General features: G+C 42.7%; 1 protein-coding gene across 1 annotated transcript in view; it reads left to right on the plus strand.

The window, feature by feature from the left end:
- sap30bp (SAP30 binding protein) overlaps positions 1–19,704 on the plus strand; it is a 113,388-nt gene that overhangs the window by 41,745 nt on the left and 51,939 nt on the right. The window lies entirely within an intron of this gene.

Raw genomic sequence — 19,704 nt, forward strand, 5'->3', positions numbered from 1 at the left:
ATTGCGAGTCTAGGATAGGTCATCCTTTTTACATGCCAAGGAACTTAGTGCTGTCTATGACGGTTCTGTTGATGTATAGTGGAGAATGGTTGTCCCTCCTGAACTCCACAATCATCTCCTTTGTCTTCCAAATTGAGATTCTGATTGCTTTCTCGCCCCATTTTATGAGCCTTTCAACCTCTTTTCTGTAAGCTGACTCGTCATAGTATTACATCAAATCACTGTACGAAAAGAAGAAGTAGTGCAATTTTAAAAGAGTAGTAGCATTTCAACACTGCAGGCAGGTCTTTTTGTGGTTCCAGAGCAGTTTATGATCAGTGCAACAAGGGGAGTTTCAAGAGTATTGGATTAAAAGCTGTTTTGAACCTTGAGGTTCTGGACTTCATAGAAAGATGTCCAATGGATGGTATGTCAGTGCCCATGGTGGTCTTGCCTAGATTTGCCACTTTCTGCAGCCTTCGGTGTTCCTGGGCACTCAAGATTCAAAACCAGACCATGAACCACCTAGTCAGTTTTCCACAGTGCACATGTAGAAATTTGACAAGAGTATTAAAGAACAGACTGAATCTCCTCAAACTCCTTAGAAAGTAGAGGCGTTGGTGTGCCTTCATCACAGTTGCCTCTATGTGATGGCCCAGGGGAGGTTTCCCGATTTGTGGACCCCTTGAAGGTACTGACCCTTTATTGCTGTCCCATCAATGAAGGGATATACGTAGTCCCTTGGCTCTCAAGTCAAGCTCCTTGGTCTTGCTGACATTGAGAGCAAGATTGTTGTTCTGGCACCACCCAACCACAAAACAAATGATACCTTGATGTCAAACATAGTTACTTCAAACTCATTTTCTTAGATTTGGAGTTGAGTAGAGTAGAACACTAAGTGAACAGTGAGTGAGTATACTCACAGCAGTTGACCTTCCATCACCATCAGCCCGAAAGAGTTGAGTCTTCTCCACCATTCAAATCATGGGTGAAATACTTTCCTTTCAACTCCACTCTTTTGACTTCTCTCCAAACCCATTGTGCATTTACTAATCAAGAACCTATCAATCTCTGCTTTAATCATACTCAATGATGGCCTCCTCAGCTATCTCTGGCAGTAAATTTCAGATTCATCACCTACTGAAGAAATTTCTCCTCATTACTGTTCTAAAGAGACGTCCTTTCATCTGAGGCCTACACTCTTTCACAGCTGGGAACATCCTCTGCAGGTCCACTTTATCCAGCCCTTTCATTGTTCAGAATGTTTTCAGTGAGATGCCTCTCGTCCTTCTAAACTAAGCAAGTGCAAGCGCTGAGTGCTCCTCATCTGTTAACCCACTCATCTCCAGGATCATTCTCATAAACCTCCTCTGGACCCTCTCCAAAAAGAGGCACATCCTTCCTTGGATAAGGGGCCAAAAACTGCTTGCAGTACTCCAAATGTGGTCTGACCAATGGCTTGTAGAGCCTCAACATTACATCTTTGTCTAGTTCTCTTGAAATTAATGCTCCCATTATACTTGTGTTCCTTACTATCGAGTCAACTTGCAAGTTAATCTTTAGGGAATCCTGCACTCGGACTCCCAAGTCCCTTTGGGCCTCAGCTTTCTGAATTGTATCCCTATTTAGAAAACAGTTGACTTATACAGAAAAATTCCCAGTATTTGGCACCTTCGGGGATTGCAGATGCTGGATTGCAGTTGTCTAAGACGCACTAAAAATAAAACAGTTTAAAAGACATGAGGCAGTGCAAAATGTAAAGTAATTGGGAAAAATAAAATCAGTATTGTAGTCCTTAAGTTCACTTTGATCAGGAAATTCTTGTTATTTACAACATTTAAATTCGATTGTAACCACTTTGCACTAACTGTGTCGCCATCATAATTAACCCCCCTCCCCCACCCAGTTTACAAATAAAGCCTTGCTAATATACTGAACTATATCAGATGCAAGGATCGACAATGAGATAGACAACAGACTCGCCAAGGCAAATAGCGCCTTTGGAAGACTACACAAAAGAGTCTGGAAAAACAACCAACTGAAAAACCTCACAAAGATAAGCGTATACAGAGCCGTTGTCATACCCACACTCCTGTTCGGCTCCGAATCATGGGTCCTCTACCGGCACCACCTACGGCTCCTAGAACGCTTCCACCAGCGTTGTCTCCGCTCCATCCTCAACATCCATTGGAGCGCTCACACCCCTAACGTCGAGGTACTCGAGATGGCAGAGGTCGACAGCATCGAGTCCACGCTGCTGAAGATCCAGCTGTGCTGGATGGGTCACGTCTCCAGAATGGAGGACCATCGCCTTCCCAAGATCGTATTATATGGCGAGCTCTCCACTGGCCACCGTGACAGAGGTGCACCAAAGAAAAGGTACAAGGACTGCCTAAAGAAATCTCTTGGTGCCTGCCACATTGACCACCGCCAGTGGGCTGATAACGCCTCAAACCGTGCATCTTGGCGCCTCACAGTTTGGCGGGCAGCAGCCTCCTTTGAAGAAGACCGCAGAGCCCACCTCACTGACAAAAGGCAAAGGAGGAAAAACCCAACACCCAACCCCAACCAACCAATTTTCCCTTGCAACCGCTGCAATCGTGTCTGCCTGTCCCGCATCGGACTGGTCAGCCACAAACGAGCCTGCAGCTGACGTGGACTTTTTACCCCCTCCATAAATCTTCGTCCGCGAAGCCAAGCCAAAGAAAAAAAGAATATACTAATAAAGATAAAGACTCTGGCAGGGATAGAGAGACACTTTAGGAGATTCGCCCCAGCAGTGAGCGGCCTCTGTCAGCTCTTCATCCTGGGTGGCACCATTTTATTCAAATACAACTTTATTCAAACAGCTCCTTTGAGCAGGGCACGGCCAGAGCATTCTGCTAGCTGAATATTTGCTCCCATCTTCAAGCAGTTGTGTGTTGCTTCAGAAAGCATTTACAATTTTAAACTTATATTTATTGTTATTTATCTTAAATTATATATTTTATTTATTTCCTTGATTTTTTTTTGCTGGTTGCTTGAATTCTGGGCACTGGGGATTTTGCTCTACCAGAGTGCATGACCACACACTTCCCTACACTTTATTCCATTTGCCACTTCTTTGTCCATTCTTCTAACCTCTCCAAGTCACTCAGCTATATCCATCTCATCCACAAACTATTCCATCTAAATCATTTACGTAGATTGTGAAGAGTAGTGGACTCAACTGCCCCCTCATCTCTACACCCACCCCTTTTGCAGCATCGACCTCCCCTCACTGGCAACAGCCTCCCTCTTCCTCCACCTCTAAGCACTGGCTGCCAGCCAGAATTGCCCCCCTTTATTCCCACTCTTTGTCCTCTACCAGTCAGCCAATATTCTATCCGTGCAGTACCTTCCTATAATATCATGGCCTCCTATCTTATTTAGCAGCCTTGTGTGCGGCACCTTGTCAGATGCTTTCTGAAAACCCAGGTAAACATCCACTGACCCTCCTTTGTCCTTCTCGTTATTTCCTCAAAGAAATCCAACAGATCTTCCTATTAGGTACTTCGATGTTGAAGATGAAGTCGCTCCAATGAATGTTTCAGCCACAAACAAGCCTGCAGCTGACGTGGACATTACCCCTCCATAAATCTTCGTCCGCGAAGCCAAGCTAAAGAAAGAATATATGGCGATGTATAGGACAATCCTTGAAACTTAAAAGTGTTGCCTCAAAATCAGGGATTGTCTAAAACACCAGGTCTAAAATCCAAACCTTGACAGCGATGTCTCAACCCAGCCGCTATCTTCCTCCTTTCCCTCCATATCCTATCCCCATGCAGCCAGCTCCAGCTCGTGTCCCAGTCAAGCTCTAGGCACACTCTACTGCCTTCCTCGAGCTGACAACCCGACTCACCTCCACACTAGTGACCCAGTCAGGCCCTCAGTGCGCCTTCCTCGCACTAACAACCTGGCTCACCTCCACACGAATGTCCCGGTCAGGCCCTTGGTGCACCTTCTTTGTGCTGACAACCCGACTCGCATTCATGCAGGTGGTACAGCGAAAAGAATGTGCGCGCGCATTGAGGGGGATTGCTAGTTCAGCGGAGATAATCTGCGCAAGTCCAACGAAGTCTCTGGACTTCCCCCACAGGTTCCATCCGCCCAGTCCTACTTACTTGAATGTTTATTTATTTCCTCAATTCCAGATAATGGGGATTTCTCATTTAAATGAGAAAATGGTTGATTTGGATATCAATGTGTGACCATTTTCCCCATTTTAATTGTTTTGACTTCCGGGATGCTAGCTGCTCTCCAGCCTTTCCAAGATAGCATCTGCCCTTGAGGCACTAGCCCAAGATTCTATTGTCACGGTATCCACATTGGTTTTAAATTCAAGTTTATTATCATCTGTCTGTACATATGCAACTTTGCTGCTGACCTTGCTAATTGAAGATCAAGTGATCTTCCTATTAGGTACTTTAAAGAGTCTGCTAGAATCCTTTCAGCCAGATAAAGCAAGCCCTGTCTGTATGTCACACACAAATCTTCCCTTTTTTTGAGGCACAGATTCTGGGTACTGTGTCCTTCTATTCCGACAGGTGGCAGTATTGATCTCCAGTTGGTGGACAATAACTGTAATCCCCTGGATGGAGTTGCATTCTAATCTTTAACATGACCATTCTTTGATATTTCTTCAAATACACTGGTTTTAATGTCAAACTAAGAATTTGTTCACCATTACTTAAAGGTTCCAATATTGTCACATAATACTACATTTAGAATATACATAGATGAAATTCTTTAACTTTTGTCTACCATAAGGCAGACAGAGAGTTGCCACTTTGTCCAGCGCCTCTCACAGAAACTTGCAGCACTTGTCTCCCCAAGTACTGACCAGGCCTGACAATCTCTGGCGTTTTTGCTTTCTTTCCTCCCAGCTACCATTAAAGATTGAGATTTCTAACTTAAATTTGCTCCAGGTACTTGAACAAGCTTGTTCTTAACATGAGTGACTGTCAAGCACTTATTGGGCATTAGAGTCCATGGTGTCCTGGGAACCAATACTTGATCCAAAATAAAACCCTACATAATTAGTCTGAGCTGGCCATGGTATGTCCCTCTGTCAATCACACTGACTAAGATTGCTTTTATGGACACGATTTTACCTGCCACTTTCTTGAGAAGTTACAGTGTCCCCCTTTCCCTTTCTTAAAGCAGGCTGTTTACCATGCAAATTGACTTTTCTGCACAAAACATTCTGTTTACTGTGGCAGAGTATTTTGTTGTGCCCTACCTCCAACACATTGGGTGATACTGGAAATTGTAGAAGAAAGTGAAATTAGCTGGGCCCTGGAGTGAGCTCAAAGGCAGTGAAAGCATGTCCATATCACCCACAAACTATTCGTTCATCTAAATCATTTACGTAGATTGGGAAGAGTAGTGGTCTCAACTGCCCCCTCATCTCTACACCCACCTCTTTTGCAGCATCGACCTTCCCTCACTGGAAACAGTGAAGCATGCGTGGCATTTTACAAGAGTGACTGAAATCGACCTATGTGGTTGATACCCATATTCATCAGATTTGAATATGTTTTAACAGTATTTGTGGTGGATAAATTAAAGAACTAGTGATCCAAAGGCTTGGACAAACAATCCAGAATTTGAAGCTCTGGTCCTCCCACTAAATAATTATTTTCTTTTAAAAAAAACTGCAAATGATGGAAATATAAAAGATCCTTTATCAGAACCAAGAAAGACAAAAAGCAAATGAAATAATCTCCATTAGGATAAGACCAAATTGGTTCTCCCTTTCCCAATTCTCAAAGCAGATCCTGGAGCGGTAAATTGTGCTTCTCTCACCACTCGATGCTGCTTGACCTAATGAGTTTTTCCAACATTTTCTGATTTTATCTCCAATAATGATGGCCACAAAACCATAGGATTGTCACAACAGCCCATATTCCAGTCTCACGAATGAGCAAGTCACCCCAGTTAGTTAATTATGGATGAGCAGTAAATGCTGGCCTTAGCAGTAATGGCCAGGTCTGTAAGAATGGGGAAAAAAACATTGTAAAATAAGAACTGTGCAACTGTAGTCCTCTGGGGTAGAGTGCTCTAAGGTTTCACAGTCAATAACAAAATTAATCTTCCTCATTGCAGTCCTAAATGATCAAAACTTACCCTGAGACTCTTGTTCTCATTTATCCCTAATTCTGGCAGTATTTTTTCCTTATTAATAATCACTCTTTAGATCCTTGGTTCCCCACTGTGGTTTCATGTGTCATCTGCAGCAAAAACAGGTGTATTGTTTATGAGCCCAGAGGACCCCAAAACCCAGCAGCAATAGAAATTCACCAAGACAAATGGTTACTTCAACAAAAGTTGCTTTTAATTATCTTTAAACATGAAAACAGGATCAAACTCTAACTTAATACTATTAACCTAACCCCCTTCTAATTCTAAGTGCACGTGTATGTAATGTATGTGTAAGTTTAGAAAAGTTCTTTGATTCATAGTCCAATCTCACCTCACTCCTCCAACTTCACCAGTATCAGGCAATTCTTATACTGTGCACAGAATTTAACATTTATGAATTTCACCAGGCTTTGGTGCTTGAAAGGTAAATGGTTACCGCTCAGGAAGATTCTTGTTGGTTTTCAGAGATGTGTTGCTCGTTGGACACCCACAACTCATTCCTTCCGATCAACCACTTCAGTGTCTTGACGAAGAAACTTGCACTATCAGGGTTTTCCAGATGATGACCTCTTTCTTTCAGGTCATTGCGGTTCCTTTCCTTTTTCCCTTATCTTAGGTGAAACACCACACAGCCAGCCATCTCCTCTTGTATGGACCACAAGGGCTTTGAATAGGCTGAACTAAGAACTCATAACTCATCTTCCAAAATGGGTTTTTTCCTCATTTGCCGGCTTGTCCTGTTCCAGTCCCAGCTGCTGCTGCTGAACTGTAGAACCTTCTCTCTCTCTCTCTCTCTCTCTCTCTCTCTCTCTCTCTCAGAGAAAACCACATGACCCTCTTAGAACAGCAAACTGCACTCAGACAGACTGTGGCACCGGACCCAATCTTCTGAGTCTATTCATCTGATGCTTTCCAAAACAATAATCCATTACTCCACAGCATGTCCAATTAACACGTACTAGTGAAGTCTCTTTAGGCAGTCTTCAAAGTTTTTGCAAAGGCATTTGGAGCCTGGACTCTGGCATTTTAAATGAGATCTGTGTTGTGAAGTGTTTGTGACCTAATTTTAAAAAAAAACTTGCCTCAATTTATCTCCTTTAAAACATAACTGTTTTATACATATTTGTACAAAATATGTACATTATAAAATATAACATAATCTGTCACAGTATATGTAATAATACTGCATTCATTTCCTTGTTAATTTCTGCTGCCTCTGTTGGGCCATGTTTTCTATTTTTACTAACCTTTTGAAGGTCCCTTACAAATTCGTGTTGTCCTCTATCAATATTTGTCATCATTCTTTATTGGATTCTAAAACTTCCTTCATCTTCTAATTCATTATGTCTTGGAAAATTGTAAACCTTAATCTAATTTAATTACACTTTTCAGAAAGGTTTTATTTCTGAATTGAAAATAAATTTGTTGAGAATTATAAAGTATTTCCCTACCAGCAACCCAGTTAATTTCACAATATTCCTTCACATCTACAATATTAGCTTGAAGCTCAACTCTAGTTCTGACTAGACTCTAGTGGCTGACGTGAGGAGTGAGCTAGGTAAGGTCAACTGCTGAAAGCTGGGGGGATGTGTGGCTCAGCTGGCAGATGTTCTCACTGACCTATTTAACATCTTCCTGAGAAGCGCCATGGTCCCAAGGTGCTTCGAAGCCGCCTCCTTTGTCCCCGTGCCAAAGAAGTCATCTGCGTCCCGTCTCACTCACACCCATCATCATGAAGTGCTTCGAGCGGCTTGTCATGAGGCACATCAAGCTCCTGCTGCCCCCCCCCCCCCCACACTAGACCCCCTGCAGTTCACATACAGACCCAACTGCTCCATGGACTATGCCATTGCTATTGTCCTCCATCTAGCCCTCACCCACCTGGAAAACAAAGACATATGTTTGAATGCTGTTTATTGACTTCAGCTCGGCATTCAGCACAATTGCATCACCGTACCTGAACCTGCTGGGACTAAACACCTCCCTCGGGAATTGGATTCTCGACTTCCTATCGGAGAGACTTCAGGCGGTTCGGATCGATAGCAGCATCTCCAAGACCATCACACTGAGCGCAGGGGCCCCCAGTGTTGTTCACTCTGCTGACCCACGACTGTGCAGTTAAACACAGCGTGAACCACATCATCAAATTCACTGACCACACGACCATAACATCAGTAAGAATGACGAGTCAGAATACAGAGATGAGGTGCAGTCACCAATGGACTGGTACAGAGCCAACAATGTTACAAAAATCAAAAGAGATGGTTGTCGACTTCAAAAGGACCCATATGTCATCAAGAGTATCAAGTTCCTTGGAGTGCACTTGATGGAGAATTTTGCCTTGTTTCTTAACGCCAGCTCCATAACCAAGAAGGCCCAGCAGCGCCTCTACTTCCTGCGAAGGCTGAGGAAAGTTCATCTCCCAGCCCCATCCTCACTACATTCTACAGAGGATGTATCGAGAGCATCCTGTGCCACTGCATCACCACCTGGTTTGGAAGCTGTACCATCTCAGAGGATACCGAAGTCAGCGGAAAAGATGATTGGGGGCTTTCTTCGTACCATGAAGGACATCTACAACACTCTATGAAGGCGAAAGGCAATAAACGTGAAGGAGTCCACACACCCCTCATGTAAACTGTTCTGCCATCTGGTAGGAGGTACTGCAGCACTAGGGCCCATAAGTCTAGATTGGGCAACAGCTTTATTCCCTCCCAGGCCATCAGGCTCCGAACTCCCAGAACATATGTGCATAGAGTATCTTGGTACTGGGGACTCTTACAGTAAACAACTTAATTAATATTTTATGTGTTTAACCTATTTATGTAAATAGGCTCCATGGTCCAGGAAAAACGCTATCGTCTTTACCATGCATGCATGGTATGAATGATAACTAAAAGTGACGACTTCAATGCGTAACATGCTTAAAATTCTGTCATATTGTCTTTACTTTTCCCTGTAGGATCCTTTACTGTGGGATCACCAACTAACTCTGACCTCATGAAGGATATGATTTAAAATTGTGTACTCTGATTGATTCGATTATATATTACTCCAGAAAAATGGCCTGTCTGCATTTTGTGAACTTGTCATCCCATCTGCTCTGAGCATGAGTGTTCTGTATGAGATGAAGAACCAGGGCCCACTGCTCAAACCTTGCCAAATGATTTTATTATTTTCGCTACAGACTCCTTAATTAAGCCCCTCTCATCTTGTGCAGTTACTAATGGGGTTGGGGACATACGGTTCGGTGCTTGTTATCTTATACCTCCACCAACACCGCTACCAACAAGTTCTTCTGGGCATTGATTGTCCCTTAGTACAACCCAATAAGTGCTATTTTGTCAGGTCGTACTTGCACAATCAGATGGCATTAAACTTGACTTAGTACTGCCCATGTTCGCTGTATAGATCTGCCTTGGTCATTGGTCTTAGATCGCATGATAACTGGTTTAAATGTCTTTCAATCCATCAGCTTCCACTCTCTCCTCTATTAGTGCTAGACTCCATGAATTAAAATCTCCATCTCTCTTACCATACTTTGAAGTACACATTAAAAATCTTTGATATATGTAGCCTGAATAATGACCTAGTTGTAGACATCATTACAGATACGATTCTGCAATTTAATTTCAACCCCAGTGCACTCAGCAGAACATTGCTTCTTGAAAGCATTCCCTGAAGGCACAAGAGATTCCACAATCTGCTTGCATCTTAAGCTTCAAAGTGGACACTGATAACTGGATTCTTCTCCGCCATTTCCAAGTGCCTGTCTCTCCATGCCGTCCCTAATCCTGGAACTGGATAAGCAACAGCCTTTTGAGATTATGGTCTTGTTTGCACGGATAAGTCGCTATTCCATGACCACACTACCTCCTTTCTCTGCCATCATCTCTCACCATTCCTTACACTTACACAGCATTTGCATGACTGCTACAGTCTGTAAGACTGGATAAGGAAGAGCTTGGCAGTGAATATACAACAGTGCAGTACACTGTTTCTCAACTACAAACTTGGCTCTGATTCCAAGATTCTTTTAATGTTATGTAATAAAACAGATGTAATATTACACAAAATTGCATTGAGTCTGCCATAAGGCAGACAAAGATTTGCCATCCACAGAAAGACAGTGAAAGACAAGCGAAAGAGAGTCCCTCCAGAGTCACTGAGTGTCTATAGATTTGCTTCCAGTGCTCCCATAGCCTTTTTCAGAACACAGACTTCAGTCCAAACCATTGGCAACCTGAACACCAGATCTAAACTCCGACCTGATCAGGAAGCCCTCGGCACCCTCTTGCATCCTGGTTCTGATGCCTGGTACCCCTTCAGCCAGGCTCCAGCCAGTCTCCAGCAGTCGTAGCCTAATTTGAGTCTTTTGACCGGGTCACCTGCAGTTTGCCTCGAGTCGCCAACAGCCCCTGTGTGCTCTTCAGTGCAGAGCCACTCACTGGTCCAGTAGGGTGACATCTTCTGCTTCTTCTGAAACAGCCTTGCACCAGTCCTCTGCTTCCCCTCAAGGCCACTGCTGAACACAGATGCTGACCTCTTGGGCCCAGAATCGACTGGATTTTAAAATAAAACATCATCGGCTCATTTAATGGGCAGTTTAAACCCTGAATGGAGTTGTTGGTAGTTGGATTAGATAATAGAACCCTGCAAAGAAGTGCTGTGCCTCCTCTCCCCACGAGTCCTCACCCAATTGATCTGAGTGTAACCGTCACAGGGTGAAAAGTTGCTATTTGACACAAGCACATCAAAACGCTTGTGAAGAGACTGCAAGTTTCGATCTGCTGGATGAAAAAAAAGGCCAGTAATTTTTTTAATTACACCAAGTTGAGTGATGAAGTTGAATGTTTCGGTGGCAGGTACCCAATGCGCAGCTTCACTTGCCTCCAATTCTGCATGTGCTTAAGTTCCTAATCTGCTCAATAATATTAACCATATAACCATTTACGGAGCGATCTTGGCCTTTCGAGTCCGCACCGGGTCACTGATTTTGTGCGCCCTCTTCAAGCAATGGTCCCGATGGGTTTGGCCCTCAAATTCCAACTTCAGTGGCTGAATTCTTCCATTATTCCACCTTGGCAAACTCCAAGAGTCTCGTTTGCAAAACATTTTCTGGCCCAAATGATCATGATTTTTTTTTTTGCTACCACCAGTGCTATTTTGATAAATGAGATTTGATATTTGGTCCATTTGTCATTTATTTCCATGAAATTATCTAATAGATATAGCTCCAGGTCCCCCGTGAAGGCCACTCCTCTTATCCTGGTTAATTTTTCTGCGATTTCTTGCCAAAATTGTCTCACTTTCACACACGACCATGTGGCATATTGCTTTATTTCAGACATTTAAATGGTTCAGCCTGTAGCACTGATGGGATTTTAGCAAATTGCTGCATCATTGTACAGTGCTGAATGAGCTAAGACTTCACCTGATGAATCATTATCTGAGCCAAGGAGCAGAAACATGCTGAGGTTGAAATTGGAGCGATTAGTATATACTCTCCACATAAGGAAATACAATTACGTTTACCGGCTGAATTTCCATAATTTTATCAATCTAGCAATTAATTTCATTGTGCTATTTCCACACCTTTAGCCTGTTGATTTTCTTCAAAAAGCAGTGATTTCCTTCCTTCACCAAATGATTCAAGCAGTGGTGAAATATCCTGATATGTTAGTTTCCTTGTGAACTATTATAAATCCTCAACCATTCTTCCCCTTTAACTTGCCTTTTGCCCGCCGATCATTTCTCGCAGGCAGTGCTGCCAGAACTTATCGGAGGGCTGTTCCAGCACCTCAGTGGGTAGCTCCGGCACATCATGGGGAAACTCCAGGGACCTCATGGAGTGGCTCCAGCACCTCCTTGTCTCTGGACCAGGCACAACTTTTCCAATTTCACTATGGCTGTCAATGTTACTTCACCATGAAGCATTCCTAATGCAGCCAAATCCTTTTTCGATAATGGTAAAGGTTCCATTATTGTCAAGTAACAGTACTTTTAGAATGTAACATGCGTGAAATTCTTTAGCATGTAAGGAAGGTGGAGAGTCGCCACTTTATCCAGTGCCTCTCACAGAAATGAGGACCCAGTGTAGAGCGAACTCACAACCCCTGGGTTTAGAAGACCAGTGCTCTAACTGCTGAGCTAATGGACATAAGATGACAAAAGCTTCATGTTGTGTTCAACAATGGACCTCCCACACTGTACATTGTTATTGTACCATACTTGGACATCTAGTGCAGTGTCATCAAAGTTGTACATACATACATACAGCACGGTAACAGGCCATTTCGACCCGCGATTCCATGCTGCCAAATTTTTTTTTCTTCTTTGGCTTGGCTTCGCGGACGAAGATTTATGGAGAGGGTAAAAAGTCCACGTCAGCTGCAGGCTCGTTTGTGGCTGACAAGTCCGATGCGGGACAGGCAGACACGGTTGCAGCGGTTGCAGGGGAAAATTGGTTGGTTGGGGTTGGGTGTTGGGTTTTTCCTCCTTTGCCTTTTGTCAGTGAGGTGGGCTCTGCGGTCTTCTTCAAAGGAGGTTGCTGCCCGCCAAACTGTGAGGCGCCAAGATGCACGGTTTGAGGCGTTATCAGCCCACTGGCGGTGGTCAAATTTACACTCCATTAACCTACACCCCTAGTACATTTTGAATTATCTGATATAACATTTGTGAATGATATGCTATAGTCTGCATGTGATGGAATTATTGGGCTGACCTCAGAGATACCTATCGTGCACTGGAAACAATTAGATAGGTGACTGTGCCCAGCTTTTTTTTAATTACAGGCTTTGCCAGCCTGTGATTTGTTAACTTCAGGGAGATGGGAAATTGAGGATCCAATGTGTGGGAATCCAAACCAGTTATCCTCAAGATAAAGAAGAAAGTCTGGAGATGCTGGGGGTCAAGTGCAATACCCCAATGTGCTGGAGAAACTCAGCATCCTCGGGGAGTAAAAGATAACCAATGTTTCGGGCCTGAGTCCTTTGTCAGGTATAAGCAAAACAGCCCGGTGCCTGAATAAAATGGTGGGGGTAGGGGTGAGGGAGGGGGGAGAGGTCAGAGGAAAGGGCAGGAGGAGGAACCCAAGCTAACATGGAAGAGATTACAGGTGGGAGTGTCGAAGAGAAAAAAGCTGAAGTAATCAGGGGAGAGGGTCAAGGGTGGCTCTCTGATAGGAGAAGAAGGGGTTGTGGAATTGGAGCAAAAGGGACACAGAAAGAGAGGGAAAGGGAGAGATTTGGGGGCGTGGGTTGAGGAGAACGTCAAGATAGGGACATTTCTATTGACAGGATAGATTATATCATATGGATTTTAATGCGATAAAAATGGATCAATTTGCTTCATTGCTAGACATGTTACTACATGAAGTAGAATCGGGATCAGACCACACTGCCCCTCAATCCTACACTGCATTTCAATGGCATTCACTTCCCTCCCCACTTCCCAACTCCCTGAATTCCTTTACTGTCATGCTAGCCAGGTTCCATTGCTGTCTCTCATATTGGCCAGATTGTTTTAAAAGCATATTTCCAGCCTCTGTCCATGGATAACAAAATAAATGCTCTTTCGTTCTTGCTGTTCCTCAGTACATCTCTGTTAGAGTGACTGTGCTTTGCATATTGCCCTCTGCTGCAATTAGTAAGGGAGAAATTGATGAGAGAGAGACTACATGGGGGGGACTCGACAGGTCAGGCAGCATCCATGGAGAGAAGTGAACAGTCAGCATTTCAGATCAGGACCCTTTTCAAGACTGTTAGAAGAGGAAATATTGGCCCCTCCTCTACCTCCCCCCTCCCCTTTTATGCTTGATATCTCCCATTCCGCCTTTAGGAAAATAAAAGCTCCCAACCAAAAATGTTGGCTGTCCCTTTCTTTCCATGACCTGCTGAATCTTTCCAGCTTCCTGTTGTTTCCTGGAGATCCCAGCTTCTGCAGTTTCTTGTTTTACTCTACACTTCATAAGTGACTGGACTGGCACAGAACTGCCCTTTATTCAGTGAGAATGGCTGTGGGCTGCTCATTGTGTCATCCAATTTGTTCTCATTTCAGTCCTGTATTCAATGAGAGTAGCCGTACGTAGTCTCCTTTAGTTTGTGGTAGTGTCTGTATCGGTCTGTTATTGACCATTTAAGATGTATTTAGCTCTAGTGTGTTTCAGTGCAATGATCACACACATCCTGTGAGTCTTTCCTTGCACAGCATCTAAACAAGCTGAAACAGACTTATTACCTGCAGCTGTGTCTATGAAAATGCCACAAATGCTTTGGGTGGGAGCGGTTGCAAGTGAGTAGTTGGTTTTTGCACAGAGCAGCTCGAGCTGAACCTGCTGCAGAGAATACAGTCAAAAGCCAGGACCCCTGCAGTTTAAAGTGGCGTTCCTCCATCTCGTTCTGAGGAAGGACTCTTGAACCAAAAATGGACTTTGCACCTCTCACAATTCATACTGCTGGACCCATTGAGACCTTTCACCATTCTATTTTTGTTCTGGATTTCCAGCTCTTGCTTCAGTTTTTATTGCTTCAGTTGTGTTTTTTTTTAAGTGTTCACCATTTTATGGAATGCAGGAGTTGAAAATTAAAACCATAATTCTTTAGTGAAAGTGTAAATTCCGTTAATGTTATTGTATTCCTTCATCAAGCCTCCAGTCACTGGCGAATTAAGGAAGAAGTAACCCAGGCTGCAGAAAGGGGCAGTTGATTGACAGAAGCCTAGAGGCTAACTTTAAATTTGTTCAACGGAAATTTGTGGAGTAAGGATTAATCAAAATCTACCAAATTCCTAATCAATGACAGACCGTGAGCTAGTACAAATCTGAATCTTAAAAACTCAAAATGCAAGAAAAATTCAACAAATCAGGCAACATCTGTGGAACGATCCAGGACCCTTCTGTTTTTTCTCTGCAGATAATTGACTTGCTGAGATTTTCCAGCATTTTGTGTTTGATTGTCATGCGCACGATGCTTGGCTTCTGCCGTAATCTTAAATCTTTGACCCACGTCACGTATCGAACATGATATTGCCCACTTGTGATGAGCTTCTGCTTTGTCACAAGGACAGTGTGTTCCATGCAAGAAGGGTTTAAAAAAACACAATGTTAATGACCTTAATCATCCAGTCTTCCTTAACTGGAGGGGTGATGCCAGAAGACAGCAGGATAAAAATGTTACACATTTATTGAAAGCAGAAAGTAATGCTAAACTTAGAAACTATAAGGCCATCAGTCCAGCTAGAACTGATACGAAAGAATAAAATTAGTAGTCAATCAAACAAGTATGAATAAACTAAAGAAAACTAGCACAGGCTTGTTGAAGTTATTCTTGACAAATTCCTAGTCATATAGCACTGACACAGGCCCTTTGGCTCACTTTGCCAAACATTTTCACTCCTCCATTCTATTTTCTCTAAACATGAAGAACTTCTAGGACATGGCATTGTAATCCATACAATATTTGGACTTCGATAAAGAGCCAGATTGATCATTTGTCAGTACAACTGAAGCTTGTAGAAGAAGAGGTTTTGTTGTGAGGGCATACAATTATTTTGAGATTCTCTGCCATGCTGAGCAGTTTAGAATGTGTTTTTTAAATTTAGACCCACAGCACGATTACAGACCATTTTGGTCCACGAGCCCATGCCACCCAATTAACCTACAGCTCTTGGTACATTTCAGATGGTGGATGAAACCAGAGCACCCCTCCCCCCACCTCACCCCCAGGGAAAACCCATGCAAGATTGGGGAGATGGGGAGACACGTACAAACTCCTAACAGACAGCACGGGATTCGAACCCCGGTCCCAATCAACTGGGGCTGTAACAGCATTGTGCTACACTAAACTTGCTTCTTTGGACAGAGCAAGATTTGAGCATTTTTGTCCCTCAGGAATCTCTGCTTAGCTGATTATCTGTTTATTGACCATTTCAAAATTTCCCAAGACAAATAAAACTTGAAATGTGTTAAATATTCAGGAGAATAGTGATGGACTAGATAGAGTTCGGTAAAATGGGTGGATATGTGTCATATTTATAAATCCTTGCTCTGCTCATTGCATCAATTATAATTTTTGATTTTATTTCAATGGGGATAATTTGAAGCAGATGATGCTCCTGGTGCTACCTTAGCAATATTCCACTGCAAAAAGCTGCAATATGTGGCTTCCAGAAGGGAATTATAGTGGGGACACACATTTTTTAAAAAACTGGATGTCTATGTTTGCTGATCTATTCTGGCAGGGCAGAATGAAAAGGCAATTTAAAATGATCTAGGGCACAATAAATATTAAGAACAAAACCAGAGTGGTTGTGTGATACCTCTATAAAACACTGGGCCAGTTGCAAAGAAAGTAACATCGAATCTTGCTCTCCACAAGGTGAGGTTACGAAAGCCTTGGAGTGGATGTTGAAAAGATTAAGTGCAATAGATGCAAATGAGAGATTTCATTCATATGAATATAAGAAAGATGAAGACATGGTTTGGAAGGGGTATTCAAAATTACATTGGATATAGAAAAAGCAAGTAAACAGAAATTGCTCATATTGGCCACAGGGCTAATAAGTAGATGGTGTGCATCTAAAGCGATTGGCAAAAGAACCTGTGTTGGCATTTTAACTCTGAATATACCCATGGGGATGCAGTGGAAACCGACTCAATCCATGGTTTTCGCTGACATCTGTAGCAGGGATGGCCAACCTTTTAATTTTTAATTCAGACATACAGCACGGTAACAAGCCATTTCAGCCCACAAGTATGTACCGGGGGTGTAGGTTAATTGGGCGGCACGGAGTCATGGGCCAAAATGGCCTGTTACCCTGCTGTATGTCGAAATTAAAAGGTTGGCCACCCCTGGTCTAGAGGATGCTGGGAGAAGATTGGGGGATGGGACTGAGCAGTTGAATTTGCCAAGAGATGACATTGGTTTAATGTGCATGAACAGATCAGAATATATTCTGTTGCCTCCAAATTCTTGTTACAAGTAGTGCTCAGCAATTCATGTCTGTGAACACTTGGACTATAGGAGAAACAAGGCTTACAGCTCTTAAATAGTAGATTTCTCTCTGAACAGATTTATTAATCGACTGTGCTCGATGCCAACATATAATGCTTTTAACTGCTGGTGTAATGTTTAAATACTCATTCTGCTGAGGACATCAAGCTTTATTTTTAAAGTTACTTTAAAGGTGATTCTGTACCTTAACATTCCAATGCTATAAAGCTGTCAACCATAAGATATAGGAGTAGAAGTAGGCCATTTGGCCCATTGAGTATGCTCTACCTTTCCATCATAAGCTGATCCATTCAGCCCCACTCCCCTGCCTTCTCCCCATGATCTTCAATACCATGACCATGTCATAGATGAGTGAAGTATTCAAAGTGGAAACAGGTTCTTTGAGTTGGTGTCAAACTGTGAGCCCCTATTTACACAAATTCTGCACTCATACCAATTTATTCTCACCACTTTGCAATCAGTTCATGCCAAATCACTCACCTGCAATTGCAGTCTATTTACAGTGGTCAATTAATGTATCATCCAGCACACCTTTGGGATTTGTGAGTAAACTATGGCACCCAATAAAACCAACACTGTCAAAGGGAAAGTTTTCAAATTCCACACTCCAGCAGCCGACACCAGGACTGATTCCTGATCACTGGAGCTGAAGCAGCGGTGCCACCGTGCAACTTTTCTAAGCAACTGCCCAGAGGCATCCGTGTCAGACTTACTTTATCTGTATTGATTATCGATCTTGCTGTGTCAAGGATTGCCACATCCAGAGACTACTTCAGCTCCAGTGATCAGGATTCAGTCCTGGTGTCAGCTGCTGGAGTGTGGAATTAAACTATTAATAGCAACATTTCTTACTTATCTCTGAACTTAACCCCACTATGCGCAAATGTAAAATGTAAATGTGTGAGTGTGATAATTCAAAGTCCCACTCTGAAAAGTCAATCTTTAAAAGTTCAACATCATTTTAGTCTTGCTTGAAGGTCTTAAATTCTCAGTTCAGAAATAATTATAAGTGCTTTTAAACATCTGTCTTCAGGCCTCTTTACTGACAAATGTTTTCCACACGAAAAATTTGCCCTCTGCTCAAGCACAGCGAATGTGGCTATTTTCTTCCACAATTAATTCACAAACCCAGACAAGGATTAAACATCTTCCACGATGAAGTCACAAGCCAGACAAGGGTTAAACAAATGTGGTTATCTTCTTCCACTGTTACAGATTGTGTGGTATTTTGTATTGTATATAGATATGTTTTAAAAGAGATAAATTGTGGCAGTTTTTTTTAGTGTAGGTCACATACAAACACTTCAGAACAGATCTAATTTAAAATACTGGAGACAGTCTGGCTCCGAGTGCCTTTGTAAAAACTTTGAAGAGTCCCTAGAGGCAATGGTTCTCTATAAATGTGCTGTGTGACTCTGTACCGACCCACAGTTAACTTACTAAGAATGCAGATACAATAACTATAATTTACTTTGATAAGACATTTTTATAAAAGAAATATAGTTTACATTAAAATACAGGTTAACACAAATCCATTACAGACGAACATACACCCAACGATGAATATTATTCCAATTTCAGGCTGTATTTCATTAATACATTTGTTGATAACGTGAAAATAAATATCACTGTTATCTATCTCATACCATCATGTCCTTGCAGTACAGTGTAGAGCTGAGTAACTTTGGAAGGAAATTCTGAATGCAATATGTCAGATTCTCTTGATCTTTCCTCAGTAAATTAAGATCTTAGTGATATAGCCTGTTTGATACAAGAAAGAAAAAGACCGTACACTGGAGTGAATTGCTGAAAGGTTTGACTGAGAAGGCAGAAATGGAATCTCTAACAAATGTCTCTTGTATGAAATAATTCTTGCTGGGCCACACTGTGTTATAAAGCTAGTTCCTCTGCCAGAGACACCAGTCCCAGTTCACCCCTGACACCTGCTTTGGAACTTGGTCTCCTATACTGCAGTGTTGTCAAATCACTGCTGCTTGTACTTTCATGGTGACGTTTCAGAACTCTGGGCAGTTTCAACATGGCTCTAACAACGTAGCTTAAACCAAGAGGATCAAACCTCACTGTGGAAGTACAGCCCTGAGATGAACCCCAGAGTTGATTTAGTTGTTCATTCAAACATTTTAAGATATAGAAGGTAAAAAGAGTGTTAATTTCTTTCCTCACATTCACGTTGCAGGAAGTGCATTTTTATTCTCTCTAGACCTGGAAAGGGCTGTCATGTTGCACTCTCACTCTTTCTTTCTATTTAATTTCACCTAGCAAAGTCCTTCTAACGATCTGAGTAATGATTCTCCTCACCGTCCCATTCACTCCTCCGTGATTCTCTGAATCTCCTCAGTTGCTGGTTCCTTTCACGTGCTTCATCTCCGTCTCTTTCATTCTCAGCCTCGTAACCTCTGTTTCTCTCATGCTGTTGCCCCTGGCAACTCCTTCACAATCTTACTCTCATTTTTTCTTCTCTGATTCTGCCCATGCTCTTGGCCACTCACCCTCTTGCTCTTTATGCCTTCCTCTGGCCAGTACGCGCCCC

This window comes from Narcine bancroftii, chromosome 3 (assembly GCF_036971445.1).
Source record: "Narcine bancroftii isolate sNarBan1 chromosome 3, sNarBan1.hap1, whole genome shotgun sequence".
Lineage (NCBI taxonomy): Eukaryota > Metazoa > Chordata > Chondrichthyes > Torpediniformes > Narcinidae > Narcine > Narcine bancroftii.